At 35.7% G+C, this 13,313-nt stretch overlaps 1 protein-coding gene and 1 pseudogene across 19 annotated transcripts in view; one reads left to right on the forward strand and one right to left on the reverse strand.

The window, feature by feature from the left end:
* The window catches only part of NRXN1 (neurexin 1), a 1,137,515-nt gene that overhangs the window by 759,336 nt on the left and 364,866 nt on the right, over window positions 1-13,313 (reverse strand). The window lies entirely within an intron of this gene.
* On the forward strand, window positions 8,264-9,546 carry LOC132501201 (ras-related protein Rab-5A-like; annotated as a pseudogene).

Genomic DNA, 13,313 nt, shown 5'->3' on the forward strand with positions numbered 1-13,313 from the left:
ACTTAATTTGTTGTGTTAGACTACCACTGTTTTTGAAAAAACAGAACTTAAATTTATGCTGTATCAGGAAATCAACTAAATTTGGCTTGTCTGTATAAGCAGCATAATTAGGAAAAAATAAGCATTTGCATTTGGCCAGTGAAGTGATGATAAACTCAAAGATTGCTTTTGGGACGACAGTGAAACATGTTAACTCAAGCTACTCTAATGCAATGTAGACAAACAATATTTATGCACCATCTCAAAAATATTTATACATCATCTCATCATCTCATAGTTTACCAATTAAACTATGTATCACTTCTGTCATTACGGTTACTCCAGTTTAAAATTAACATGGCACAAATACACTTTAGTTGTTGAACTCAATCACACCATTCTTAAAGAAATCTGAATTTTAGGAACTATTTTCAGAGCAATAATAAAAATGAAAAGAAGTGCATTAGCTAAGAATATCCATAATTAATAAATCAAGTATGTGTTAATGACCCGTACTGTGGTTAGCTCTATCAAGGGCACCATGCAGGATAAAGAATGAATTAAGAAGCTTAAGAGCTAATCAAGAAGACAATATTCATTAATGAAAAAAAAAATCAAAGGAAAGTACCCAAACAGAAGGAGAGACAGCTTAGTAGTAAAGAGTGTTAGGTCACAGGATGGACTGTTTGGGTTTAATTCTCAGTTCTGCTAATTACTAGCTATGTGATATTGGGCAAGTTGCCTTCTCTGAGCCTCAATTTTCTTATCTGTATAATGTGATGATATATGTGTCTACTTCACCAGTTGTTAAGAGAATTAAAAGAGATAATACATACAACATGCTTAAGGCAGTGCCATGGTCATGCTAACCATTCAGTAAATGTTAGCTCTAATAATAATAGTAATTAGTATTTTTATACCAATTCATAACCAATTGGTGAGGATAGGTAAGTGCTGAAGAGTTTCAAAAAAGGGCAAGTTCAATGTGTCCTGGAGCATTTAAGCTATGTGCTGAGACTTTAAAAGCAAGATAAGCTTTGTGAGGTGAAAAGAGGAAACAAGAAGCCATTATAAGTCCCTGATACAATTTATTCATTCACTCATTCATTCATTCATTTCAAAATTCCCTGTAAAAACACTGAAGGATTATTTGATACCTGGTGTTAAAGGCCATGACATGGCAAATGTGACTAAATTGAGGGTTTGTTCTGGAGAGCAGTGAGATACAAATAAGCGTGGGACCCGTCATGAATAGCAGGGCCAAGGGTAGAACCACCATTGTTCTCATCTCAGCAGTCCTTCACCACCCAGAAAGCATGATCGATATAGTAAGCCACAGAGGGGCATGATAGCTTATGTATCTCCTTCAGTCTTTCCTTTTTGAAACACTCTTGTTAAAAAACTGTGCCTTAGAAATTGTACATTCTAGGCAGGAAAAAGCACAGGGAACAGCCTGTTTGGGATTTTCCCACAACGCTTTTTGTTCTAGCTCCCTGAAGAATCTCATGGTCAGAATTTCAAAGAGTTTTCAACAGCCAATGTATAATTGATACTCTCTTCTGGAATTTAACTTTGGCAATGTCTGTGCACAGGCTATTGAAAGACTCTGGAATAAGTTAGTTGTATTGTAACTCAAGGATACAAGTCTTGGGTTGTCCTTCCTATTTCTTTACACTCCCTAAGAAACTTTACTGTATTTCAATCTCTTTTGCCAACTCAAGGTTTTTGTGTTAGCACTGAGTTGCAAAGTCTATGGTCTTGACTAAATTTACTGGCCTAATTCAGTCACACAGACAATCAATTTAGTTAATTCAATTGGCCTGGTGAACTTTCCACTGAATTAATTGATTATTTTTTAACCTCAACTGGCTGAGTAACTTGATTGAACTTCTGGAAATGCATTTTCTGAGCACATACAAAGCACAACTGTTTCTCTGTTAAATCCTGATATCAAAGCCACAAAAATTTGCATGGAAAAAAGCCCAAAGACCAAATTGTAAATGGATATTCCCCTTCTCAGGTCAGTATTTGGAAAAGCAGATTCCCTCTTACATACTTCTATTCTTAAGCCCACTCTTGCTTCATGCACATGGAGTAGTCCACAAGAGGTTTATTATTAAAGTTGCCTCCGGTATTTGTACAAATCATCTTCTACTTTTAAATGCCATATCAGGAATCATTCAGAATCATAGCTAATAAGGTATATTCTACAAGCCATATTCCTGAATATATATATATATATATATATATTTTAATTCTACCATTATCTTTAGTACTCCAAATACATTTTTTCTTTTTAATGTCAATTGGGTAAGGGTCTGAGACATTATGAGAGCAATTTGTTTCCTTCCTCCAAACTGCTAATGACATTTATTTAAAGCATTCCATTTTCTTTTCTGTCCAATGAATCTAATTTTATCAAGTCACATTCTAAGCATTGCATCTGGTGTTTTGTTTGATAGGACAGATTTGTGGGGCAAGTTCACCAACACATTATGATCAAGCATGGTTTGGATTAATATAACATGAATACATAAGCTTACATTACAATTTAAATTTTATTTGACATGCAAAAAAGTTATTTATAGAATTTAGATGAATTTCATGGTTTGTTATTGAAAATCTTTAGAAAGTATTCTATTATTCTAAATGACATCCTTGTAAAAATGCAGTGCAGCTTTCATGGAAAGTGTAAAACTTATGTAAAGGTAATTCCTTTTTGAGCAGGCATTTATTTTACACATTTTAACTAAAATCAACTGTTAAGAACCTGTCTTCAACCATTCACTGACCAGCATTGGCAAATCTTGTTTGCAAGTTCTTAGCACATTTTTAATTTGGATCTTTGATGACTTGTTAAACGTAGAGTCTCTTTTCCCAGAGAATCTTTCAAATCACATATGGTAATCTTCCCTAATTGAAATTTTTTTCTTTTCCACTGTTGTTGCTAGTTCAAAAATATTCTTTTCTCTTCCACTGTCCCAACTCAGTACTATACAATATGTATGAGATGATGTAGAAGATAATTAGGAAAAGAGAAAGTCAGGAAACAGGCAGAGGTGGGGAAATAAAGCAGGATGATTGAGAAGAGTGAATTGGAACCTATGAGGTCCATTTCACTGGTTTTATTAGCTCCTAAAGAGATAGTGCTTAGAGTGATTCAAAGGTAATGTGTTGAGACTGTGGGCCACACAGAGAAGCATTAGAAATCTGAGTGACAATTGGAGGCCCAGGGCTGGAATGGGGAATTATCTACTTGTTACAAGATGCAGTATCACTCTGGAGCCCAGAGTTTGGTAGCTTTGAGGGGACATGCAGACACATGCTTGGTCTGAATTGGAACAGTGGCTACATTGGTATTTTCTTCTTCGCTATGCTTCACCAGCAGAAGAGTATGTAGAAGAGCAGATTCCCAAGGAGGAGTGAAATAATGGGTGAATACCAAGTAGGGACTAAACATAATGCAGTGGTTTTTAAGCATGAGGGGGTAAAGCTCCTCAGAGTGTGGGGCAGGGATTGAGGTCCTCCCTCACTTGAGTAAGCACAATCAAGCCAGTAGACAATCAGGCTACACAGAATCAAAGAAGAAGAAGTGATGTTGTCTGTTCTTAACACAGAGGAAGAAAGAAGCAAAGGTTGAACTACATAAGCAAGGAAGGAAAGCTAAAAGTGTTTTAGCTCTTCCAGAATCAAGATTGTAGTGCAGTTTCATTACTTTGAAATATTATAAACTCCCCAAATCCACTAGAGTAAAGCTTACACACCATATATCAAAGTCAACTAGAGATGATTTGGGATTCCACACTATTGACCATTGAGAATTGATGGTAGTAAGACACTGAAATAAATTCCTTTGTTTGACTTACTTGAGCCTCACAAAAATCAAAAAGGTAAATAAAATTATCTTCATTTTACTGATAAAACAATGTATTTGAAGAAAATACATCTTATAAAGTTTAACTAACTTGCCCTGCGAGATACAGTTGCTAAGTATTAGAATCAGGACATTTGTTTTCTATTTAACACCTGGTCCTATAAGCTGTGTTGTCTCTAAACATCACTTCAGGAAACCCCTCAATGTGTTTTGCTGAAAATTTAATTTAGGAAATATTAATATCACATCTATTATTTTTCTTAAGAATACAGATAGTTCAATGAATACATAAATATAGTGTTCCTGATGCCTGGATGAACTAACCTCAGGGAAAAGAATAAAAAGTACTTTCTGAATTTATTTTGATTTTCCTTTTTATCAAATATATTATCCAATCCACCCTAAGCACACTGTAGAGACCTATGAAGGATTCAGTTTTGATGTGAATTAGCTTTAAAATTTTAAAAAAAGGTTTTAAAATAGCAGGTAAGATTTTTTTCCTTCAAAAGTCAAGAAAATAGACTATATAAATAGGTAAAATGAAGCTCAAGAGAAACATTGCTATAATGTTAATGTCCAATATATGAATAAAAAATAAAATTCCAGTCAACTGGATCTTCAAGTGTCTCCACTAAGATCTGGAAGACACAAAATTTTTCCATTTTTAAGGTAACAGCCTATAGAATATTACAAAGGATATTACATAGCCTTTGTGAGATGAAAATCATTTTAGCATAGGGAAGAAATGATCAGATATCAAAAGAGTATGCTACAGGAAAAGGAATTTCCTTTTTTGAGTAACTTTAGGCAAAGTTAAGTTAAAACAAAGCAAAAAATTAAGCATGCAGTGGTCAAAAAGGATAATCTGCTGGAATTCAGAGTTATGCTATCCAATTCTCAAATTGCTGGGCAGCATTTTTAACAAATGACACTCTCAGCTATATCCCACTAGAATATTGAAACACACAGGAGGCAGTTGGTTAGCACATCTTACAGCACTTAGTTTTCCATTATTACAATAGTAACAGATAATTTTCAAAAAACAATTCCATTGTCCATCTTTACATATATCCTTGCTTCTTTATCACTGCCTATGCAAACTCAAGGGACTTATTCATCAGCCTGCAGTCAAGACATTAAAAAACAGAGAAGCTGGTTTCAGGGCAATTGGTCTTTACATTATCTGCCACATTTTAAGTGCATGACAACAACAACATCAAAAAAAAAAGGTGTTGTTCTCTACGTTTTAAAATCAGTGCCTATTTTCCAATGTCTATGAAGCATAGAAGACCGGGTCAAATGGAAATGGAATGATCTTAACCTGTTTTAAGAAAAACAATCAGAACTAAATCTTCCAAGGAACAAAGTAATTTGTGCTCTGTGTCTTATGCTCCTATTTTGGAAGTAAGGCCAGGCGTGGGGCTGAACAGGCCATGCTGCCCTGGAAGACAGGAACAAAGGGAACTGAAATATAGTAATATATCTGGGCACAAAAGAGCACCCTGGGGTCCCAAGCCATACAGAAGCAGCCTGGAATCAAGGACTTTGACTCGGGCTCATGTGAACTAACAGGCACATAAGCAGATTTTATGTTACAAACAGCCTAGTAAGGACTAATTAATGAATATTCTAGTAAACAGTAAGAAAAATAATTATTAAATACAAATTACTTAACATTAATCTAGATGTAATCTTCTAGTACTAATTAATTTCAACCCTTCCCCTCTAACCCCACCAAGCCATAAAAACTTAGAGGAAAAAGCAAAATACGAGCTTTGCTTTGTTGAATTATTTGATGGTAATAAATATTGGTACTTAGCAGCCATGCCATTTTTGTAACTAATCAAAGCAAGTGGTTTGATGTTAAGTCAATGATGTTTATATAAATTTGATTTACTGGATGTGGTCACATTAACATTATGGCTGGAAGTCAGCATAGTAATTAAAACTGTGTTCTGACACTTATTAGCTGTGTAATCTTGGGCATGGCACTTTATCTTTCTAAACCTCAAGCTGCCTCATCTATAAAATAGAGGCTGATAATAATATCAACTTACAGAGATTTTGTGAAGATCAAATGTGATAGTGTATGAAACATAAAGCACAGTTCCTGACACAGAGCTAATAAATGGTAGCTGTAAGCCATTAAATAAATACAAGCCCTATTAACTTGTAGGTTAGTACATAGCGACAAGGTCACAGGTTTGCATTCCCACCTAAATTAATTAATTTCCCTCTTCCATGTCCTAAAGCTGCCTGTTTAATACAGTATCTCTACCTGTGAACTGTGTGAGACCATGTGTATGGTCTGTATTAGATCCCAGTAAATTACCCAGACGGAAGACAATGAATAACATCTTTCTAGCTACAAAGAACCTTATCGTTTTTCCCAAGAAAATCTCCAAAAGCTTTAGTCCATTTACTTATAATACACAAACAATCCATCTTTAAATTGCTCTCATTCACTTATACTATCCAATCTCTTCCTACTTTTTAAAAGAAGGTAAAAATTGACTTTTAACACAAAGTGCTGATAACAGTATCAAAATTATGGTGCTAAACTTCTTGGCTTATTAAGATGAAATAAGGGAGAAGAAAATCTATTAGAAGCTTCATGCCTTGGTTGGCACATGTAACAGCACTAAACTTAGGGCATTTTTCAGCATTTAATAATGTTCTAGCTTGGTGTCAGTCCAAAGGCAGAAAGGGTCAAACAAAAGCAAGTCATGGTGACATGCAATATTGTTTCATTATCAGGAGATAACACCATCCCACTCCAATAGGCTGACATGGATTGCAATTTTCAGTAGCTAATATTTCCAAGGATCTAGCAAGAATCAGTGAAACAGTACATGCCATGCCCTAAGGTCTAGGAAAGGAACAAAAGTAATCTCAGTAATGCAGGAGTAATTTTAAAAGGTAAAGCTCATATACACATTTTTATCGACCTAAATAGCTGTATTAATTACAAGACTTTGAGGGGAGGGGAGTGATCTCAATACTTTATAATGTAGTTTCATATATAGTAACATATTTATACACAAGTTTTACATATATATATGCACATATGTCTATGTACAGATATAGTTATATAACTAAATACATACTTATTCATCAACCATAGACGGCCTATTATGTGTGGTGTCCTTTAATAATATAGAGGAGGCAACTTTCAGTTGCTCTGTGTACACAGATCACACTTATCTTGAAGGTGTTTAGCCTGCAGTCCTAACTTCCCAGAACATAGATAATAATCAGGAAGCAAATGAAGAAAGTATCTGAAAGCTGAAATAGCTATGGCATAATTCCTTCACAGAAGTTTATTCACTTTGCACAAGGAAGTGCTCTTTAGCACCTCCCCTGTAATCTATTAGCTCTATCTTTGATGGGATTCTAAATTTTGTGCTATTTAGCTTCCTAGTCTACAGAAATGAGAAGCAAACAGTTACTCTAACCTGGAAGTGGCTTCAATAAGCAGGCATATTGATGATAACAACAAACAACCGCTCTCCTAATAAGGGAGGAGGATTAAAACATTGAATTACAAAATTTAGATATAGGAATTTAGAAAGCCTAGTAGCTTAGCATGAGGGCAACAGCTTTATACACTTCAGCAGCCCCACAGGAATTACTGTATTATAGTACAGTACAGGGATTAATGTTCATAATGATGACCCTGAGTTATCAAAAAGAGGTTCAGTTATGTTAGCAGGTTCCATTCAACAAGGTAGGAATTGTGTATTGCTTTCAAAATGGTAAAATGAAACAGAAAAGTTTTGTTGCATGAAGTGGAAAACATCATTTATCTGGAAAGTTCATTTTTGTAAAACAATCTTCTCAAATGGTATCAGATAGTTACTATATGTATCCATCTATCCATCCTATGTATCTCATTTCCTGCAATTTTCTGTTCTTTTAGTTTATCTAAATTACCCACTACTCCTACCACTGCAAATCTCACCAAACTATAATATAGTATACTAATTAGGACACTACATTCACACTAATGGCTGAACTATGTTATTTATAATTGTATTTTCAGACCAACTCTGAAATGTGAATGATAATTTTAAAGAATTCCATAAAAATACATCCTTGATAGCTTAGGAAAAAACGAACAAGAAAATACATAGTATTGGGTGGTTTCTGTTTTACTGTCTATAGTTGAGTTGTTTCCCAAATATCTCTTCCAGTCTGCAAGGCAGGCATGAATTCACACATAGTGACAAGCCCTAAGGAACTTCATGAATCATCTAATGTATGTCAACATGCAGATTATGATACACTCAGAGATGGTGTTTTGCCCACATCCCAGTTTATATCCATATTAAATTAAGACAAAACGTTGAAATCCCACTTTCTGTTTCATTTCCTCTACCTTATGTTAGACAAGAATAAATTGGCCCAGTCTGAGGGGAGCGGCGAGACGAGGAGACGCGCCGCTACCGCCGCCTTAGCCTCCTCTCGGGCTCCGCCTGGGACCCGCAGCCGGAAGCTTCGACGCCGCCGCCCCGCGCGCTGCGGACTCAGGTTTCTCTACCTCCAGAAAGAAAAAAATTGACACCTTGCATCCTGGAAGTTCATTTAAGAGACTGAAATTAGGGACTTCTTTCAAATTTGGACATGGCTAATCGAGGAGCAACAAGACCCAATGGGCCAAATACTGGAAATAAAATATGCCAGTTCAAATTAGTACTTCTGGGAGAGTCTGCTGTTGGCAAATCGAGCCTGGTGCTTCGTTTTGTGAAGGGCCAGTTTCATGAATTTCAAGAGAGTACCATTGGGGCTGCTTTTCTAACCCAAACTGTGTGTCTTGATGACACAACAGTAAAGTTTGAAATATGGGATACAGCTGGTCAAGAACGATACCATAGCCTAGCACCAATGTACTACAGAGGAGCACAAGCAGCCATAGTTGTATATGATATCACAAACGAGGAGTCCTTTGCCAGAGCCAAAAACTGGGTTAAAGAGCTTCAGAGGCAGGCCAGCCCTAACATTGTTATAGCTTTGTCAGGAAACAAGGCTGACCTCGCAAATAAAAGAGCTGTCGATTTCCAGCTAAAAAGTTGCCGAAGAATGAACCACAGAATCCAGGAGCAAATTCTGCCAGAGGAAGAGGAGTAGACCTTACTGAACCCACGCAGCCAGCCAGGAGTCAGTGCTGTAGTAACTAAACCTCCAGTTTAAACTAACTGGAATGTTCTTCTGCTTCCTAATTGTTAATAACAGTGGAATTGGAGCATTTAACCAGCCCAGTATGACTTCCAAAAAGAAGAGACTTACGATAGTCAAGTTTCTAATACAGAATTATTTTAAGTGTTTTGAACTTAATTTTTAATAACATGCATGTGACCCTCTGACTAATGTTTCAGCAGTGAAAGGGGAAAATGAGAGCTGTGTGTACACTTATTTCCTTGGAATGTTAGCGGGACTCATTTCTCTTCACCAGGGATATAAACAGATGACTCTGAACCCACAGTTAACCAGCCAGTTCTGTGAAAAAGATTTGGAACTTACTCATTTGGGCTTTTCAGAAAAAATTCTTTCTTTGGAAGGAGGTTCTAAAGATATTTATGCTTAGCTCCGATATTCAGGCCACCTGTAATTTCTCTTAGTATCCTTATTTAAAGTACACATTCCACATTTTAACAAATTAGCCACAAGGAAACATTCTCACATCTTCAGGGGGAAAAAATGAACATCAATGGCATCTAAATTATAGCTAGTCCTGTTATTTTTTAAATGGGGTAAAAAAAAAATCATATGTAACCCTGTCTTATTTTAGGAATATGAAAACTGATAAAATGCATCTTAAAGAATAGTGTTCCCTTCAAACATGTAAGTTCTTCAACAAAAATGAAACAAACCAGGTGTCTGTGATTTCTGTTTAATCACTGCTGGCCATTACATAGCTTTTGTTGTTTGGGAGTAGGGAGGGGCTTTTGTGCCCTTTGGACATAGAAATAGTCAATGCACTAACAATTATGTACATTCAAACTTGATTATTTCAAATTCGATCTTCAGCTGTACTGTAAATAGGGTACTGCATTGTAGTCTCCATATATGTTTATTACTTTTCTGTAATATTTAAGAGTTGCTTAAAAGTATACAAAATGTACAGTTACTAAACAGCTAATTTTTTCCTTCTCTCCCCCTTTGAAAGAAAGGGGCTTGAATTGTTCTTACCTGGCTAGAACCATAATAAACAATGTACCAGTAATTTGTAACATAAGTATTGGATATGTTAGTAACAGTCTTGCAGCCTTGTTTTCCAAAGTTCATTTTATTTTGATCAGTTCAGTATATTGCACTAATTGTTTTAGGTATTTTCATTATATGAAATCTACCATGTGTCAGAGATGATTTAATCTATTTAAATGTTGAACTGCTAGCAGAACTTGTACATTTACAGCAATTCAAAATTAGTAAGGAAAACAGTTCACCAGTGTTTAGTTTTATATTGAGGTGCTCAGGTTGGAATAAAGTGGTATAAAAAGCAAAAAAAAAAAAAGAATAAATTGGCATGTTTGCTTCACATTAAATTGTAAAATTCTCGCTGTACATATTATTTTTTCGTAAAGAATGTTGGGAATCCACCCCCTGTTGACAAACATGAACAGAACATGAATCAGAGAGTTTGAACTTTGAGTCTTAGATGAGAGTTAGACCACTAAATAATAAAGACACTAAAAATGGGAAGATACAATTGTTTTTCAAAAGACGATTTTCTAAGAATTATTGTAAATTACAAATTTTTATAAATGGATTTAATTTTGGTTTGTTTCCTTCTTAAAGTTAAATAAAACTAGTTTTTTTATATTCTAGAAATGAACATCTCACTTAAACAAGCTTTATTATTATTATTATTTTAATTCACTTTCTTCCAACCTTAACTTTTAAGATACTAGTTTGGCTGTTCTTGATACTCTTTTTCACTCTTTTTTCCTTAAGTACTGCCACATACCATGATCCAGCCCATATCTTCTGCCCTTCTCTCTAAATGTTAGGCATATCACTCTGTGGGGCTGAAACCAACAGACTGAGGACCATCCAATATCCTTGTATATCACTGTCTTCTTTACATGGTCTTTTTGGCATTTCTGTCTGGATATCCTATCCTTTCCAACTTGATGGGACCCAAATTACAATCATTTTCTATCTCACAAACTTGTTTCTTGACACCAGCTTGTGTCCATTGCTATCGTTTCAAAACTTTGAGTCATCTGATTCTCTTATTCTTTATATTCACTTAGACATCACATCTTGTCACTTTTTCTTTTGGAATATTTCTCATTTCCATTCTTTTATCTCCATTCCCAACCTCCTCCAACTAGTATAGGACCCATAAGTTCAGGCCTTTATTACCATAGCAGTCTCTGGTCTCTTTTTGCCTCAAATTCATTTTACAATTAATAGTCTTAATTTTGTTTTATACTGTCAGTATCTTATTTAAAATACTAATTGAGCAACTTGTTCCATTTTCCTACTTCTCACCTAAAAGCAGCTGCAGAAAGACCAAACTTATGGTCTTTGCATCGTCAAACCTTCACATTTCTTTTGCATTTGAAAAATCATAGCAGATTTGTTTTAACATCTCTGTATTTTCAATGTCATCATCAGGGGTTACACACCTAGAATCATGCTCTGCTGTACTCTGCTTTTCTTCTACACACAAGTTTGACCAAGCCAAAGATACAGCTCCTGCTTCTAAAGACAAGTCTTGAAAGTAGACAGGCTTTCTCTAAGTATAAATTCAGGGGCTTGGAGCTACTTACTTCTCTCCCTCCCAAATTTCTTCCTTCTTTCTTTCTGATGCCTGCAGTTCTATAACTAGAAATATACCCTTCTGGGTTTAAAGGTGAATCCTCATAACCTTCCACATCTCCCAGCAAAAAAATGCTGGAAGATATTTTGTATTTAAACTGGAGTTTGGAAACTGACTTGCAGAATGTTACATTTAGCCAATATAGAATTAAAAAAAAAAGGGGGGGAAGCGGTTGCCCACATTTACAAATATTAGGACTCAAATAAAAATTTAGATGTCCAGTTTTTCTTAAAAAATCAAAACATCTAGTCTTACTGGGTCTTCATTCCTGTGTAATAGAGATGAAGGGGAATCCAATGGTGAGGCAGACCTTCTCTGATTCACAGACTGTACCCCTGCCTGTCATCTTACACTGAGTCAGCTTCACTCATCTACATCACCTGCCAGGCATTTGATTCTGAGAGCCTTTCTTTATTTTATTGGTCATTTACACCTTATAAAGAACAATATTTGAGTTAGTTTCCTCAGGGCTGGGTTTAATAGGATCAAAATAGAGTATGAGGTGGCTGATAATTACAGAAAGGGAAAAAAGACTGGGGTGGGGAGGGACTATTTAGAACAGACTGCCTTGGTATAGCAAAGGCAAATATAATCCATTTCACTCTTTTGTGAGGTCTTCGCCCTGCTTGCTTCTCTACTATAAGAACTATGCCTGCAATAGAACATTCTTAGAAAAATTCAATTTCCAAATTATATTAGGAAAGATCTAGACAGCTACAGGTCTGGAGATAACACAGAGTAATCAAAAAGGAACAGGCTACCCCCAAATCCACAGCCTAAGTGATATCAGCCAGAGTTACATCGGTTTAGGTTTTCAATACAAATTGAAACAATGCATTCTTATCTGCATAGGCTTCCTGGGGATGATATAATGTTTCTTATAATGTTTCCACTGTTACCATCTTGTTATATGTAACTAGTTGAGGCTGCAACTGGAAATCACAGCAAATTCCTCTTACATTCCTTGGGCCTTTCTAAAAGGAGCTCCCTTGGGAGAAACATAACATTATTTTATACAGATAAAAAGGAATCTTGACACTATAAGCCCATGCCAGCCCGACTCAGAAAAAAAATCAGCCCACTTTGTCGAGGTCCTCTGTCCATCTGCCGAAATGCTACTGCTTGTCTTATTTAATAAATGAAAGCAATTTTTAAAAAAACACACAATCTATAAAATGCTACATAAAACCACATTGAAACTACAAGTAAAAATTGACAACCAACAAAATCCTGCTTTCAAATCCAATTTCTTAGAAAGGCCTTGATTCTGCAATGTCTACCACATCTCGATTCCCTCCCCAGGGAGAGGATAATAGCATTAAAGGTCACTGCTAGGGACTGTTGCCAAGTCAACGAGACAAGGACTCTCTCTCTCCAGAGATGTATTGAAGTGTGCAGTGATGGGTTGATTAGGTCAGAGTATCTTCTGTATTATGCATGTAAATGGGAATTAATGTCCACAGAGTGCCAGCAGCTATTCTGTTGAGTTTGGTAAAAATGAAACCTTGTACTTAACCCTCAAACCAATTCTCTGAAGTCTGTGTTGGGAGGAGGATGCAAGACAGTATTTCTATAATTAAGTAGTTTGTATCTGACTTATCAATTTCTTCAACTCAGAACTCAAAATATTTA

This window comes from Mesoplodon densirostris, chromosome 14 (assembly GCF_025265405.1).
Source record: "Mesoplodon densirostris isolate mMesDen1 chromosome 14, mMesDen1 primary haplotype, whole genome shotgun sequence".
NCBI lineage: Eukaryota > Metazoa > Chordata > Mammalia > Artiodactyla > Ziphiidae > Mesoplodon > Mesoplodon densirostris.